Raw genomic sequence first — 15,747 nt, forward strand, 5'->3', positions numbered from 1 at the left:
CTTTCAAGTGACTACTTTAAAGTTGAAGATGTTGAAGCAACCAGAACACCCGTTTGTTTGAAGGGAGCAGCAAAGATATGTTTTTGTGGTTAATAACAGTGCCTTTAATGACAGTATCTAAGTAAAGAAAAAGTCTTTGCCATATCACTAACCACCTAACTGCAAGTGCTGGGCACTTCCAAATGTCCCCTCTTCCTGACAATTCTCATTTTACTGCTTTAATTTTGAGTTCAACTCATTACGCTAACTTTACACCCACCTGAGTATTTCTCCAGTTAAGGGAAACTTCTTGTTACCCTGGCAATACAACTTTACATTCCCTTGACATTGTGGAGCAGCATAAAAGGTCTGTATTGAGGGCTGAGATTCAGTTCCAGTATATTGTACAAAAAGAGTTATGGTTGGTAATAGCCTATCCTTAAATCTGACTTGTTCTTATGAGCTTCAGTTTCTTGGTAATAAGTACGTATCTCCTTGCCACTGGAAATAGGTTATTTTCTGAAATAGGTTCGCTTCTTGTTCTTATGTGACACCTTGACTTTCAATAGTTGACCTGCTGAAATTCACATTGTTTTGTGAATACCTTAAGCTTGCAGGCACTCTGTTACTGCAAGCCAATGACAAGAAGGCAAGTAAACAGAAGAGTTAGCCTTAAAGGACAGAAAGTTGTCTGAAAGAGTCAGAGAAGACTAATGAACGATGGACAAACATTTGCTTTGGAATTACATGTTCTACCTTGGTGTGATGGGGTGTTAAGCCCACATCAGCCTGGAAAGGATTAACCCCTCTCTGAGCCATGTTAAGTAACCTGATAAGCCACACCTGAGGGAGAGTTAGGCTTGATAGGTGATCCCTAGTTGATGATGGAGCCCAGCTGAGAAGATACATGGGGGATGGTATAAAGTCAGGATATTTACAGCTGAAAAAGAAACCCACAATCACTCTCTGGACATTAGAGAGGGAAAGCAGAAAGCCTGGGGATCCAGGCCCCAGAAGGAAGGATTTATCAAAAAGGGTGGTAGAGCAGAAGCCTGAGAAAGGCAGCCTAGGAAAAGGCTCAGGAAAATGGCAGAAAGGTGGGATGTTGCAAAGCTTGGGTCGCTGATTAGACGGTCCCTGGGCTGGAACCCAGAGTTGAGGATGGGCCTGGATTCCCCCCACCAGCTGCTGGGGAGGTGGCACAGTCAGGGCAGTAGGTCTGAAGAATACCTGGGATTGTTTGTCCTGGGGGACTTTGATACTGTGAAAGGGGAAAACACATAGTGACCCGGATGGAAGGCCAAGCCATGAAGAGGAAGTGTGTGGAGTGAGGGAATGGGGTGTCGGACCTGCAAGGAGCTAATCCCCAGAGCACCCAGGAGGAGGCACCAACATAAGAAAAGCCACACTGGGTCAGACCAAAAGTCTGTCTAGCTTAGTATTCTGTCTTCCGAAAGTGGCCAATGCCAGGTGCCCCAGAGGAAATGAACAGAACAGGTAATCATCAAGTGATCCATTCCCTGTCGCCCATTCCCTGCTTCTGGCAAACAGAGGCTAGGGACACCATCCCTGGCCAATAGCCACTGAAGGACCTATCCTCCATGCATTTATCTAGTTCTTTTTGAACGCTGTGATAGTCTTGGCCTTCACAACAACCTCTGGCAAAGAGTTCCACAGGTTGACTGTGCATTGTGAAAAATACTTCCTTTTGTTTGTTTTAAACCCGCTGCCTCTTAATTTCATTTGGTGACCCCTAGTTCTTGTGTTATGAGTGTTGTCAGATGTCATCAGCGGTCAGGGTCACCAGTGTTGTCAGATGTCACCGGTGTGGTGCTCTGCTCTGTTCAATGATGATAACAGTCGGCTGCGTGCGTGTGTTCCCTCTGTGTGCTGCCCTGGCTCTGCAGATCGCTGACACAGCAGGCCCTGAGAGAACCCCAATGACCACAGGCTCTGATAAGGTACGAAGGCATGTGGCCAGGTTTATTGTCAAACGAAACACAGTAATAGTTTCCAGCAGACTCTACAGGACATACTATGAATATGTGCTCCCTGACAATAGATGCAACTCAGTCAGTGGCAGGACTCTCCACTGCCCCCTACACTAGACAAAGACATCCACTCAGGGATGTATTCTTATACCCAAGTACAAACAAGTTACACATCACTCCTGACGTATTGAGGTACAACCCCTCTGTGTGTTGGGGTGCTGCATCTCTCCTGGTACATGTTGCTGCGAACAAACAAGTCTATCCATCATATTATCCTTTTGACCATGTCTTTTAGGATGTGTCAGCCTGTTCTTCGTTATCTCTGTGGAATGTGTTTGTACCAGACTGTTCTGATGCCATCCTGGCCCATGTTTATCCTATTAGTGCTTGATACCCTTTAGATATGTGTATATGTCCAATTAGCAGTCTTCTTCTTGCCAAGCTTTGTGAGCAGGGCCTGCCTCTGGCTCACAGCTTAACTTTGCTTTATGTTAGCAAAGTCTTGACCATTCCTTTGGTTCAGGCCTCATACCAGGCCTCTGATACCAAGGGTTTATGTTTCAGGGCCTCAGCTTACTATAATGAGAAGGAGTAAATAACACTTCCTTATTTACTTTCTCCACACGAGTCATTATTTTATAGACCTCAATCATATCCTTCCCCCTTAGTTGTCTCTTTTCCAAGCTGAAAAGTCCCAGTTTTATTAATCTATCTTATACGGCAGACGTTCCATACCCGTAATAATTTTTGTTGCCCTTTTCTGAACCTTTTCCAAGTCCAATATATCTTTTTTTGAGATGGGGCGACCGCATCTGCATGCAGTATTCAAGATGTGCATGCAGTATTCAACATGTGGAGTACCATGGATTTATATAGAGGCGATATCATATTTTCTGTCTTATTATCTATCCCTTTCTTAATGATTCCCAACATTCTGTTTGCTTTTTTGACTGCCGCTGCACATTGAGGGGATGTTTTCAGAGAACTATCCACAATGACTCCAAGATCTCTTTCTTGAGTGGTAACAGCTAATTTAGGCCCCATCATTTTATATCTATACTTGGGATTATGTTTTCCAGTGTGCAGTACTTTGCATTTATCAACTTTGAATTTCATCTGCCATTTTGTTGCCCAGTCACCCAGTTTTGAGACATCGTTTTGTAGCTCTTCGCAGTCTGCCTAGGACTTAACTATCTTGAGTAGTTTTGTATCCTTTGCAAATTTTGCCACTTCACTGTTTATCCCTTTTTCCAGATCATTTATGAATATGTTAAATAGGACTGGGCCCAGTACAGACCCCTGGGGAACACCACTATTTACCTCTCTCCATTCTGAAAACTGACCATTTATTCCTACCCTTATTTCCTATCTTGTAACCATGAGAGAACCTTTCCTCTTATCCCATGACTGCTTACTTTGCTTAAGAGCCTTTGGTGAGGGATTTGTCAAAGGCTTTCTGAAAATCTAAATACACTCTATTCACTGGATCCCTCTTGTCCACATGCTTTTTGACCCACTCAAAGAATTCTAGTAGATTGGTGAGGCATGATTTCCCTTTACAAAAAACATGTTGACTATTCCCCAACAAATTATGTTCATCTGTGTGTCTGACAATTTTGTTCTTTACAGTAGTTTCAACCAGTTTGCCCAGTATTGAAGTCAGGCTTACCAGCCTGTAATTGCCAGGGTCTTCTCTGGAGCCCTTTTAAAAAAATGGCATCACATTAGCTATCCTCCAGTCATTTGGTACAGAAACTGCTTTAAATGATAGGTTACAGACAACAGTTAGTAGTCCTGCAATTTCACATTTGATTTCCTTCAGAACTCTTGGGTGAATACCATCTGGTCGTGGTGACTTATTACTGTTTAGTTTCTCAATTTGTTCCAAAACCTCCTCTAATGATACCTCAATCTGGGACAGTTCCTCAGATTTGTTATCTAAAAAGAATGGCTCGGTTTTACAAATCTCCCTCACATCCTCAGCCGTGAAGACTGATGAAAAGCATTCATTTAGTTTCTTCGCAATGGCCTTATCGTCCTTGAGTGCTCCTTTAGCATCTTCTTTAGCACCCACTGGTTGTTCAGCAGGCTTCCTGTTTCTTATATATTTAAAAAAAATTTTGCAATTACTTTTTGAGTCTTTGGCTAGCTGTTCTTCAAATTCTTTTTTGGCCTTCCTAATTATATTTTTACACTTCATTTGCCTTTCTATTTTCCTCATTAGGATTTAACTTCCACGTTTTAAAGGATGCCTTTTTACCTGTCACTGCTTCTTTTACTTTGTTATTTAGCCACAGTGGCTCTTTTTTGGTTCTCTTACTATGTTTTTTAATTTGGGGTATACATTTAAGTTGAGTCTCCATTATGGTGTCTTTAAAAAGTTTCCATGTAGCTTGCGGGGATTTTACTTTTGGTGCTGTACTTTTTAATTTCTGTTTAATTAACCTCCTCATTTTTGTGTAGTTCCCCTTCTGAAATTAAATGCTACAGTGTTGGGCCTCTGTGGTGTTTTCCCTGCCACAGGAATGTTAAATTTAATTATATTATGGTCACTATTACCAAGCGGTCCAGCCATATTCAGCTCTTGGACCTGATCCTGTGCTTTACTTAGGACTAAATCAAGAATTGCCTCTCCTCTTGTGGATTCCAGGACTAGCTGCTCGAAGAAGCAGTCATTTAAGGTGTCAAGAAACTTTATCTCTGCGTCCCTTCCCTAGATGACATGTATCCAGTCAATATGGGGATAGTTGAAATCCCCCTTTATTACTGAGTTTTTTATTTTAGTAGCCTCTCTAATCTCCCTGAGCATTTCACAGTCACTATCACCATCCTGGTCAGGTGGTCTGTAATATATCCCTACTGCTATATTCTTATTATTCAAGCATTGAATTACTATCCATAGAGATTCTATGGTACAGTTTGGTTCATTTAAGATTTTTACTTCATTTGATTCTACGCTTTCTTTCACATATAGTGCCACTCTCGCACTAGCACAACCTGTTCTGTCCTTCCAACATATTTTGTACCCTGGTATTACTGTGTCCCATTGATTATCCTCATTCCACCAAGTTTCTGTGTTGCCTATAATATCAATAATCATGAGTGAACCCTGTGGCACTTGATCAGTGATTACACAGGGCTTTATGCTGTTATATGTTAAAACCAGTGAGCATGCAGTTTGGTGTATCAAATAAAATGTAGTGCTAATAACAGCTACACCTCACATGCCAGATACTGGTGTCTACCATGCCCAGGTCAGTCAGTCCAGCATCTTCTACGGTTGCTTTTTTGACATGCTGTTGAATTTGCTTGAACCTGACCCTTAATTTTGGAAGTTCAGCATGCTGTTTGAACTGACCGGGATTCTAAAAGTTGTCTGAGGAAGCTGGGTAATGGACAGTTATGTTTTTGGTGATGGTAGGTGATTCTGGTTTTGGCACCTAGGAAAGAAGGCATTAGGTATTGAGGCTACATCCTCTGTAGTTACAGAAAAGGGGAAAGGGCAGAGACACCACTTCACACCCCAGCAAAGTTAGCTTGCACCCGGCGGTGAAAGTAACTTAAAGGACTTACTGGTACTCCAGAGTCCTGAGCAGGGGGGGCGTGGCCTTGACCGGAAGAGGCGGGACCTTTAAATACCTGGGCCCTTTAAATCAAGATTTAAAGGCCCCAGGGCACTGGCCACCGCTACCGCATGGAGCTCTGGGCCCTATAAATCACCACCGGAGCAGAGCCGCCACTTCCCTGGGGCTCCGGCAGCTGGGCTCAGGGGTGCTTTAAAGGGCCCAGGGCTCCAGCCACTGTGGGGAGCCCCAGGGCTCCAGCAGTGAGGCTTGGGTGGATCTTTAAAGGGGCCACTGTTGGAGCCCCTGGGGTAGCAAAGGCAGGGCTCCGGCGGCGCTTTAAAGGGCCTGGGGGCCCAGACACTGCGGTGAGCCCTGAGCCCTTTAAAGCACCAGTCTGGGGAAGCTGGTCTGGTCTGGCTCTTGCTGGTACACCATACCGGACCGTAATGGCTTACTTTCACCTCTGCCTGCACCACTAACTTTTTGGTATGAATTAAGCCAGTAAGTGTCTAAAAATAAATTAAAAAGCTGGCGGTTTGCTTTTCTCATTTAAGGTTATCAGCAGGTTCTCATTGTTGGGTTTTGTCCTAAAATACTGCTGTTGGAGAATGATCATTAGAGTGTAGTATTACATGACAATATCAAATGATTGGTGGGTTCTCAAGTAAGGCTAGCAGCATGTTTGCAAACACTCTACTTCCTGGACAGATGATATGAAGCTGTTTTAGAGTATGTGCTCATGTGGCATACCCATGAGTTGTTAAGATTATTCTGAAATATATAGAGTAATTGGTGTTGTGCATTTTAAGTACTGCAGCACAGAGCAGTGGTGACAAATCTCTATAGAACTTTCTAGTAGGCCATTCCATCTAATAATGGGTGCTTTTAAAGTTTTACTCAAAGTACTTAAACAGTGAATAATTTTGGATACCTAGTATCCAACCTGCTGCTTTATTTACATTTAAATTAACAAGATGATGGGCAATGTTGGTCCATAAAATGAGATGCCAGTTGGCTCTAGCTTCTGTTTTATTTTCTTGGATACCATATAATTCTTACCTAGGAGATGGCTTTGAAAGGTGAACAAGAGTTTCTATAATTAATTATTGGATGGATCACTCGCTACAGAAACAGAACATGAAAGGGAAAGGGTCATAAAAACGTTCCAATCATCATCAAAGCTAAAATCTCTTCCATTCACTGATGAGAACATTTGATGAGTGTTTTGATCAAATCTTAAACATCAGCAAAAATGCTTTCAGATGTGTAAATTATACACTATTACTATAAAATAAGAAGAGCTGGTCACATTTAAAGGGAAAGTGTGGTAGTGACGGAGGAACCGCTGAATTAATTATCAGCTCATGTTTATTTTAAATGAGTACTTGGACAAGGGTGACTTAGTCAAAACTTTTGATATTGCCCTACACATCTTGTGATCTATGAAACTGAAGATGATATTGTAATAAACAATCTTAAGAGACCTCAGCAGTGTTTAAGGTAAAGTAACTTCCCAAATGCATGGAATGTGTAATAGTGAAGTGTGATTTAGCTTTTAATACAATTGATATGAGTGTGAGGTCACTGAGGTGCATGAGTGCAAGCTGGGGTACACGCTGCTTTTGGATATCAGTCAGAGATGGAAATAAAAGCTTCATAGAGTGTTGGAGTGAGTTATTGACAGTGCTGGAGACAATATGAAGGTATAAAATGAAACACAAGTCTTTCCCCTTAAGCTCATATTTCCCTTCTTCCAAGTTTTTGGGGAGATGGGATATGTTCTGCTACAACCTTAATTGTCATTAAAGGTAGTATTTGTCTGATATGGAGCTCAGTCGTACAAGGAATTCAATCTGGAGGTTGTAGTGAACATAATAAATGGGATGTGTGGCCAAGTTACGGAAATAACTTAGTCATTTGAATGACTTTTTAGCCCGTTTAGTGTTTAAACTTTGTAAGGCTTTTTTTATGCCAGACACTGGCAATCCACATTGTACTCAATTCATAAACCTAAATTTCAAAGCATTGTGTAGTCTGGCTTGAATTAACTACTGGTGTTAATGGCAGTTGCAGGTAAAATCCCTGCGTACTGCTTTGGAAACTTTGGAGAAACTGCTCAGTTTTGAAACTTAGCTTTCCCCCGGCCAATCTAAATGCTGAAGTCCTTTGCTAATAGCCTTTCAGTCACCTATACAAAATATCTAAGCTCTTTAATTCATGCTTCATAATACTTGAAAGAGAAATGACTGTTTTTCATAATCACATCATACACTAGAGAAAGTTTCAGTTTGTGTCTACCTGCAGCTGACTTTTACCTTCTGTTCTTGAAACTGCATTTTCTTTTTTTTTAAACTATGTCTTTATTTAGGAAGTTAATTTTAACAGGCTTACAAATCCTGTCAGTATCAGAGACAATACAAAACAATCCATGCAACTGTGAGCTTTTGTTTAGAGAAATATTATGTAATAATATAATAATCAGATCTGTCTATTTAACAGGATATTAGCATGTTACAGAATGAGCATTTTTACGCTACCCATATGTCATTTCTAGTGATTTTATTAGTGATTTATTTTATTTGAAAAACCATGTGTCTACTAAAGTTAACGTTGAAAAAAAAATTGGACAGGTGTACTGTTTATTTTGCAGGGGATGGTACTTTGTCTGCATATTGAATAAATGGTTGCTAAATGTCTAAATATCTATCTGTCCTCTTTCTATTTTGTGGGTACATAATTGGTGGGTTAATTTTTCCTTAACAACCACCTCCCATAATTTCTGATCCATTCCTCTAGAGTCTAGAGTTGGACTATATTTTTTTTCCAACGAGGCTATCAGTAGATTAGTAGATAAGAGTTTAATTCTTCATTTCCTTTTGTGTGATTGTTTCAGTTAGGAAGCCCCGAGTGGATTTCGAAAGGAACATTTGTGAATAAATATCCAATAACTTGTGATACAACTTGTAACTTGGTTACAAATTGCATCCCAGTACTCTTGAGTGACTGGACATGTCTACCATATGTACCTAAAATCTTCTCTACCACCACAGGTTTTCTAACATTTATCCCCATTCAATCTATATTTTTAACCTGACTGGTGTCAGGTACCACTGAAATAGTATCTTAAAGAAATTGTCTTTTATTGTGCTACCGACCAAGGCCATTTGTCCTCTTTTCCTGATCAAACCCCATTCCTCTGAGGTCTATCCAGGTCTTGTTCCTAGCATATCATATATGGACACTCTTTTGTTAGGAAAGTTGTCTGCAAAGAATTTTATAAACTAGTTATTTTTGTTCCTAATTGACCAGATGCTGTCACTTCTATTACAGTTAGCTATCTGTTTAAAACAGTTTTTCTAGAAAGCTGGGAAACATAAGGCCTAAACTGAAAGTACTAGTACCATGGGAGAGTGGAAAATAAAAGCTGCATAGGTAAGGTCTATGCCCATATCTCTGCTGAATCATGACATGAATATTTTAGCACAAAAACTAGCTAGCTGATTGGAGTCCATGATCTCGATGTTGCTCAAACTGAATTAATTAAGGATACACTTATGTCAGATAATATTTGAAGTCTAGTTGGAATCATCCAAAATGCCAGATCAAAAAAATCCATCAATTTCTTGTTTTCCCTTGGTGCAGAGAGAGGTTTTGATAGACTAGAGTGGAACTTTTCATTTCATGTCCTGTCCCATATGGGCAGTGGCCCTTTCACAGGTTGGCCTGCTCTCCAGCACTCTCTGCAGGGCCAAGCATGGTGCTGCAAGCACTCCCTGCCCTTGGACACAAGATGTGGCTGCTGACTCAGAGCAGAGTGGTCTACGCTGTAAGTTTGGCCACATCAGCCTCTAAGCAGCTAACTAAGGATAACAAAACTCAGAATTTGGCTGTCTGCACCTTTAAACAAATAAAGCTCACAGGCAAGAGCTTAGTTGCAGTACTTGAGGGCAAGACCCTGACCTGGCCTTGGGTTTCTGGTCTAGTACTGAGGAGCTCCTCCTCTGTCCCAGACTCACCCCACACTGCCCATAAGAAGAAGAGGAGAAGCCTTCTTAACCAGACCTGCTGGCTTCTGACTGGTCAGTGTCTTCTGGCCCTTCTAGACCTCTGACGGACTAAGTCTTGCTGGTAGCCTGGACTGAGTGGTTTGTCCTTGAGCAGAGGGGAGTCAGGGTGCTGAAACCTCCTGCAGTCGACAGAGAAGGCCTGATAGTCCCCATCACATGGTCCCAGTTCCTTAAATGGGTAACTGTTCTCTGCACCAGTCCAAAAGCAAGTGTGTTAGTTAATGGAGTTAAGTGTCCACTGTTTGAATTACCCAGAGGGGCTAGGCAAGGATGTCCATTGTCTCGTTCACTTTTTGCATTTGCCATGGAGCCTTGTGCAGGGAGGATAGGAACGATAAATCTATCACAGGAATAAAACTTGCAGGAACACATCAGAAAATAGCTTTATATGCAGATGAAGTAATATGATTTTTTTTATCAAAACTACGTTTTCTATATATACTTGCAATCCCTTTCCTTGGATTCACACATCTGTCTGTTAACAGCTTTCTCTCATGTTGACAATGCTGCTTTGAATATCTGAATCTCGCTTGTTAAGGTATGATAAGCAAAATATTTTGGAGAGGCAAGAAACTTACAAATAAGCTGTTCAAGTCATTTCTTGACATAATGTTTAACTAGCTGTGCATAATGTGGGGTTTAGCTTCATTCACCAGGTTTAGATGAACAGTAATAGCTCTGTCCGCCTAAATCTGCAGGGCTCAAAGACCAGCAAAAGAGCTACATTGTCTGATAAAAACATTTCTCTATTAAGGCAGGATGCATTAGTAAATAATTCATTTCCTGTCTGCACTTAGTAACCATTACTGTCTAAACAGGATATAATAGGTGTCGTAACAAGAGAGGATATAAAATGCTGACGTGTGCATAACAGGAAATATTTTATTTTTTTAACTGACTGGAACAATGGTTAAAACAATGACTAAAATTGTACTGCATGTCCTTGTTTTCATTTTCTCTTGTTTACCTTCTTGATTGCTGTTGCATTAGGGTGGCAAGTTTATCTTTGTGCTGATGGTTCTGTTTATGCACCTGCCTGTCACTTAGAATCTGAAGTAATGCCCTGAGAAACAACCCTTCCAAAAAAAATCTCCTTTTGATCTAGAGTTTCTCTTGGACCTGGAGTAAGACCTGTCAAATGGCTACAATTTTTGAGATGGCTGTAATTAAGTCCCAGGGGGAGAGAGGGAAAAGGTTTGCTTTTCTTCAGCACTTGGCCGGACTCAGCTCCTGCCTTCAACTATTCCACTGCAAAACCCAAAATGATAGCAGTTCAAAAGGAGATTAAGAGTATCTCAAAAACTTGTATACAGAGGATACTCTGAGAAACCTCAATGTAAAACAGTTTACTGTATATACGTCTGTACTACCATGTAGCACAAGTGAAGACTGGAAAGTGACTCTTGCCATGCAGTGAGACTACAGAAGAAAAATTGGGAAATACATCATTGAGAGCTGACCAATGAGCTAAACAGGCCTAGAACTGCCACATAACTAGTCTTGAATTGACTTGTAGGACCACCCTTGTAAGATACATATTTACTTAAGTCACTGATCCCAGCTGAGTTAATGAGGGTGGGGTGAGGGGAGTAATTATTCCATCCAAGGAGTTAGCCCAATGATGAGACATTTGAGATAATGTTAAAGAGGAAAAGTTGTCATGGATGAGACAGCTGAAGTCTCAGAATTAAACTAGGTTTCAGAGTAGCAGCCGTGTTAGTCTGTATTCGCAAAAAGAAAAGGAGTACTTGTGGCACCTTAGAGACTAACCAATTTATTAGAGCATAAGCTTTCGTGAGCTACAGCTCACTTCATCGGATGCATTTGGTGGTGCATTTTTTCCACCAAATGCATCCAATGAAGTGAGCTGTAGCTCATGAAAGCTTATGCTCTAATAAATTTGTTAGTCTCTAAGGTGCCACAAGAATTAAACTAGTAACTGATAAATGCTCTAGGTCTCCTGAGTACGAAGAAGTAGACTGTGAAATTGTTCAAATAACATAAAAAACAATAGCCATTAATAGGAGGTTTTAACTTCTTAGGTATAGATGGGATTACAAAGGGGGTGGGAGGAGATAAAATGCTTGGAAACAAGATTATGAATCAGTCAGTGACTTGTCACTAGCTGGAAAAGACTCTTTTCTAACAAGAGAGATCTCTTAATGGAAGAGCCAGGATTCATCAGTGTTAATGTTAAAACTGTGTCAGAATACATGGAAACCACTGAATTATCACTTGGTATGATGAACTGGGAATATGTCTGTACAACATGTGAATTATGTGCGAGATTATGAATCCTACATGTCTGTTAGGCTGCAAACTCCATTCCGAATGTGTACCCTTTTCCCTTCTCTATTGTCTATTCCAAAGGCTGATGGCAAAAGAATAACAATAGAGTGTGGATGACTCTTCAGTATCCGATCACTGAAAATCTAATTAGTCTGAACAAAAGACTGGTCCCTGCCTGGAAGAACTGATTTAGCAGCGGAGGTCACATTGGCAACAAAACCACCCAGCTGGGATTTGTGCTCATGTGAGGAAGTTGGCAAGGTGTCACCTGACACAGATGGGCTGAAGGTTTTGAAAGGGTAGAGGTTGGTCTGCTCAGGGGCCATTTTCTCCAGTTTATGTTGAGGGTGGGAGACCAATTAGTATGGAACAGCCTGCATGAGGAGGGGATACCTTGCCTGCCTGTCGTCCTGGACCAGATGGTTCCCCCAGGACTCACAAGAAAATGGTGAGCTAGGAAGTGAGGGACATTGTTTTTATGAGTTTTATTGTTCTGTATCATCTGTACTCCGTTGTGCTTTACATGATTAAATATAAAAAAAGCATAATGATGTTAGACTGTGCAAGGGTGTGTGTGTGTGTGTGTGTGTGTGTGTGTGTGTTTGTGGACTACTTCACAACCTGCTGCATGCCCCTGAGATAGTTAAACTGTAAACTTGAAGCTTCACACCTTTTGGGGTGGAGTTCTGGGACAGGGGTGTATTCAGACTACTGGAATCTGGAGAGAGTCCAGCCCCTGTTCCAATCTTAGGAATCCCCAGGCGCACTCCCAGAGGACAGATCTTCCATCTGGCACACCCTCTGACTGTTGGAATTGCTGCCTAGATGCCCACCCCTTCTGAGGGCAGCACTGACCCTTTAGACTCGCCAATAGCTGCATTAACGCCTTCCTAAACTTTCTCCCACCCAAAAGATGCGAAGCTTTTGGTCACACAAAACTGTAAAACATCCTAAACACTGTGTCCCACTTCCAGCTTGCCATTCTCTTTCATAGCAGCTGCGTTTTAAAAATAACCCATGGCTCCCTGTTTTTGATTTCCTCATTAGAGATATACAAAAAGAAAAGGAGTACCCGTGGCACCTTAGAGACTAACAAATTTATTAGAGCATAAGCTTTCGTGAGCTACAGCTCACTTCATCGGATGCATTAGAGATATGATACCTTTCTGGAACAAACAAACTTACTAACAAGGTTTAGAAAATAAGAGGTAGAGTCTGTCCATGGCACAAGTACTGCACACGAATCCAAGAGGGTGCTAGATAGGCTCTAATAAAGAGACGGTCTCATCACCACAACCTAAACTAGTGGTAAGGAAATGTGACTTACTTCCTGAGTTGTTAACGAGGACTTAATGAAGCATATGGTGTTTTCCACAATTGCTGAACCTTCTTGTTTACAAGCACCAGTAAATGTCATCCTGCATATTAGATCCTGACAAACAACACAAAAATCTCCTTAGTGCACGTGAGTGGAAAACATACAGCAGAGCTGTAAGCAAACACCCACTGGGTACATGGCCATCCTATTAACAATTCATGTCACTTACTACTGAATCAACATTAGATGTCCAGATATTGTAACTATTAGTTTAACTTAGTAATATTTAGAAATTACACAGGAAAAATTGTAAGTAAGCTAACTAACCTTCTCAAGTCAAGCACTAAAAAGGTAAGAAATGCCAGATTTATAGTTGGCCATGTCACCTTCATTCGGTTCCCTTGTGCATCCAAACTGTAGACAGAAGGGGGCAGGGAAAGGAAGTATGTGATCATGTAATTAAAAATCACAAGGAGGTAAAATTAAGATGGTTTCAGCAACAGCAAGTCTGGCATTTCCTAACTGTTGAGTGCCTGCCTTTTAACATGGCTTATGTATATCATTTCCTAGGATTTTGAAGGACAAAAATAAGCTAGTCTGTAAAAATGTTCCAGAAATCTCCCCATCATGTATCAACCACAGGGTTTGAACGCTGAGCCTTCAGGAGCACAGATGTCTACCATTTGAGCTAAAACACTAATGACGTTACCGGGCAGCAGGAGGGAGTTGGGACTTCTGCCACTCTGTGCTGGGTCCTGGGGATGGCTGTGGGGAACCCAGTGCTCACGCTCCCTTCCAGCAATGGGATATGCTCTTGCCCCATGTAGTGTCCCAGCATGTTTGTGTGCGGGGGTTAGGGTGGAATATGGGATCCTGAAGCCTTGTGCTAGTTCAGGTGCAGGGTTTGTCAAAGGGAATCACAAGATCTTTCTCCCTGCCCTCTCCAGTTACAGCTACTGTGGCTTCTCCTAGGTATTCCCAGAGTGGCCTCTATTGTTGCTTTGATGGAAACATGGAAGGGGCTCTTCATAATATTCAGTGATTTTGGCAGGCTGCCAAAAATTTTCTGAGCAACCCAAGTGAGAGAGGGGAAATAGTTAGGTTTCAACCCTTTATCACCAGGTTAAATTGCAAAGGCATTTCATGGGAAAAAGACAGTAAACACTTCTATAGCTAGAGGGGTTTCCCTCTGTTAAATATCAAAGGCTTGTTGCAAACTATGGTGGTGTTACTGCTTCCCCAAAAGACCCAAGGATTGGCTCCCCTTCAGCTCACCAAGTGGGCTGAAAGGGAGCCAGGAAACCCAACTGAGCCAGGAGTCCTGGAGCCAGCACTCCCAGGGCTTCTTAGTTCCTCCTCCAGCCCTTGTCTTGGAGTTTCTAAAACAGAATACTGTGGGGTTTCAATTCTGCAAAGAATCTTGAGGTTTTGGGGTTTGTCCTGATTTGGGATGAAAAATGTTTTTGAAAACTAAATATCTGTGGAACTAAAATTTGATTTCCTGGACAGCTCGAGCCAAATGGTGCATGATCCCATGAAACAAACAAAAAAGTGTCCATGCATGAAAAGTTATGCATCTTAAAGTAAGTGGTGCTGGCTCTATATATCTGGATTTAAAAACCTGGCCCAAGGTGTTAGTACTACTAAGAGCTCCAGTTTAAACAGCTGATGATAGGCTGATTATTGTCTTAGTTCAGAGCTCAAGATTTCAACAGAAGTTAAACAAGTAGCTTGAGAGTGGTGAAAGATGAGCTGCAGAGCCCTCCCTTTATACTTCCTGCCCCGCCCTGGCCGGGGGGATGGTGTGGGTGTGGCTCTGCCCATCAGGGTGAGTGTTGTGATCTCTCGCTCTTGAGTCCAGAAGGAGGCCACTCTGCCTCACTACAGTAACAAAGGAACAGCTGCTACTGGCATCCTGAAGCCTCTCAGTTCTATATGCCGCTAGCATGTTTACTGCAACGGTGACGGCTGAACTTATTGCGGAGGGGCCTGGGAAAGCATCTTATTGAAGAGGAAGCAATAAGGCTGCCATCCCTAGAAACCTTCAGGAGAGGATTGCAGAGTACTTCCATGAAAGTTTTAATCTAGGTCTCTCTCAGGAGGAAGAAAGGACATCCCTATGTGCACAAAACAAACTGCTCCATGTGCCAGACCCCTCACCTGCCTAACCCAATAGGGAACAAAAAGCAGATACCAACTCTACCTCTGTTTGTACCTCTAACTCTTCTCGTATGAGTAAAACAATGAAAAGTCTATTCTGTGTCTTGTTAACTTGAGAGTGGGCCAGGCACGGTCTTTAAATTTAAACATTGTAAGGGTAATGCATGCACATGCTTACCCAGGGTCCCTTCCCCTTCATGCTTGGCTGGCATGACGAGTTAGACTGGGGTGGAGTCTCAAACAGGTACCCACTGCTTCTTCCTCTTCCTTCTCCTCCCTCCCACACTGTTCACAGCATGGATCTCCAGCTCAGCCTCCTTTGAGGGGTCCATAGTGGTTTGTGGGGTGCTGGTGAGGTCTCCCCCAAGTATGACTTG

At 41.9% G+C, this 15,747-nt stretch overlaps 1 long non-coding RNA gene across 1 annotated transcript; it reads left to right on the top strand.

Annotated features, from left to right (window-relative positions):
• The first annotated feature begins 937 nt into the window (after positions 1-937).
• LOC122456094 lies at positions 938-12,453 on the top strand. Its single transcript, XR_006274756.1, has 4 exons — positions 938-1,076; positions 1,752-1,940; positions 10,709-11,299; positions 11,540-12,453. It is a non-coding gene; the product is annotated as an uncharacterized LOC122456094 (long non-coding RNA).
• The last annotated feature ends 3,294 nt before the right edge of the window (positions 12,454-15,747 follow it).

Source organism: Dermochelys coriacea, chromosome 10 (genome assembly GCF_009764565.3).
Source record: "Dermochelys coriacea isolate rDerCor1 chromosome 10, rDerCor1.pri.v4, whole genome shotgun sequence".
Classification (NCBI taxonomy): domain Eukaryota; kingdom Metazoa; phylum Chordata; order Testudines; family Dermochelyidae; genus Dermochelys; species Dermochelys coriacea.